Raw genomic sequence first — 2,321 nt, forward strand, 5'->3', positions numbered from 1 at the left:
GGACAGCTGCGCGTGTGCGGCCTATGCGTCATTAACGCGCGGCTGCAGATGGCCGGCTGGGGCGGTGCGGGCGCCACGCGCCTCGCAGGTGGCCGGCGCCGCCCCCGCCGCTGCCGGCCCTCGAGGCGCCACGCGCCGCCCCCCGCGGCCGCCGCCGCCGCCGCCGCCGGCGCGCCTGTCGCGGTTTCATTAGCGGCCCGGGCCACACCAGAGCAGGGCCCGCCGTTTTAATATCGCGCCTCGCCTGCCTCTCCCTGCCCGCAATAAACACGGATGTCCGCGCCGCCTAATGCCGGCCGGCCGCTTTATCTGGCCTAATATGCACCGCAGGCTGGAAAAAAGGAAAACCGCCGTTTCTTCACCACCACCGCCTCCGATCCGCGCACGCTCTGCGGGAGTCCCTGAGCGGCGAACACACGGTTTCGACCGGCAACGCCAGAACGCTAGCCGCTCTGCATCTACTTTTATTTCCGTCACGTTTACTACTGGGTTGACGCCATCCTATGTTTTCCGTTGTGTGCATCTACATACATAGTCACAAGCAGGCTTATGGCAATCAGATGAACTACATGGTTCCAGAGACCTTTCATGTCTCAAACAGATTGAAGCAACGAAAGAAAATTTACACCAAAGCGGGATTCGAACTTGGGTTTCCTGCTCACTAGCAGATGCGCTAACCACTAGGCCGCCTTGGTACAGTGGCTTTGCACAGCTGCATGGGTTACCCAGCGCGCTTTCCACCCAGTCCAAATACCCGTTCACACCTCAGGCCGCTTGGCATTCCCTCAAAGCTCGAACAGCATTGCAAATTCTCACCAACTATATTGGAATAGCACCCAGCACCGAATGGATACAGTTCGAGAGCCCTTGCAATGCTGTTCGAGTTGAGGAGGAATATCAAGTGGGCAGTGGTGTGAATGGGAATTTGATTGGGTGGTTGATTGGGGAGGTGGGGGGAGGGGACCAAACAGCGATGTCATCGGTCCCGGAGGATTAGAAAAGGATTGAGAAGGAAATGGGCTGTGCCCTTTCAAAGGAACCATCTCAACATTCACCCGAAGAAATTTACGAAAATCACGGAAAACGTAAATCAGGATGGTCGCATATGGGTTTGAACTGTCGTCCTCCTGAGTGCGAGTCCAGTGTGCTAACCACTGCGGCGCCTACCTAGGTAGGAATTTGAAATGAGGAGGGTAGCATGCGGGGTAGTCCACGCAGCTGTGCATAGCTGCTGTGCCAGGGTGGCGTAGTGGTTAGCGCTACTGCCTAGTGAGCAGGAGAACCGGGTTTGAACCCTGGTCTTGGTACAAATTTTTATTTTTTGCTTCAGTCCGCATGTATGTATCATAGGTGTTTGAAACTTGAAAAGGCCTCAGGAATCTACAGTTTCATTTCACTAAAGCACCTACGCCTGGATTTTGGACAGGATTCCACGTTTCGTTCGAAGCTGAAGTGCTATCCCAATACAATTCGAGGGCCTCTGCAATGCTGTTCGAGTTTAGAGGGAATACCACGTGGGCTGAAGCGTGAATGGGAATTTGGACTGAGTAGGGACGCAAGCTAGGGTAGCCCAAGCAGTTGTGTGAACCACTCTGTTAGGGTGCCTTAGTGATTAGTCCATCTGCCTAGTGAGCAGTAGACCTGGGTTAGAATCCTCGCCCTGTACAATTATCACTCATCACATCAGTCTGCAAAAATTCACACATCAAAAAAAGTTTTGCATCACCCCGCTTCCCAGAACTTCTAAAGACAGACGTTGACTGTGGAAATTATATCACAGACACGGTCCCTTTGACTGTTCAGAGATGTCACTAAACCCGCCCAAAGATGTAAACAACCATGCATGAGCAGCGCCTATTAGACGCAGAGGGGCTGACAACCGATCAGTTCCAGTCATTCCACCAAGAACGAGCTACACGCCTCGTGTTGTCTGTAGTTCAACAATGCGTAGCCGGTCAACACCGCGGTTCGATCGCATCCGCATTGTTACTTTGTGACAGGAAGGGCTCTCAACAAGGGAAGTGTCCACGCATCTCGGAGTGAACCAAAGCGATGTTATTCGGACGTGCAGGAGATACAGAGAGACAGCAACTGTCGATGACATGCCTCGCTCAGGCCACCCAACGGCTATTACTGCAGTGGATGACTGCCACCTCCGGATTATGGCTCGGGCGAACACAGACAGCAAGGCCACCATGTTCAATAACGCTTATCGTGCACCCACAGGACGTGCTCAATAGGCTACATGATGCGCAACTTCACTCCCGACGTCCACGGCGAGATCCATCTTTGCAACCACGACACGATGCAGCACGGTACAG

The 2,321-nt window shown here is 53.9% G+C and overlaps 1 non-coding gene across 1 annotated transcript; it reads left to right on the forward strand.

The window, feature by feature from the left end:
• Nucleotides 1–1,235: 1,235 nt before the first annotated feature.
• Trnat-agu (transfer RNA threonine (anticodon AGU)) lies at nt 1,236–1,307 on the forward strand. Its single transcript has one exon. It is a non-coding gene; the product is annotated as a tRNA-Thr (tRNA).
• The last annotated feature ends 1,014 nt before the right edge of the window (nt 1,308–2,321 follow it).

This window comes from Schistocerca cancellata, chromosome 1 (genome assembly GCF_023864275.1).
Source record: "Schistocerca cancellata isolate TAMUIC-IGC-003103 chromosome 1, iqSchCanc2.1, whole genome shotgun sequence".
In the NCBI taxonomy this organism is placed as follows: domain Eukaryota; kingdom Metazoa; phylum Arthropoda; class Insecta; order Orthoptera; family Acrididae; genus Schistocerca; species Schistocerca cancellata.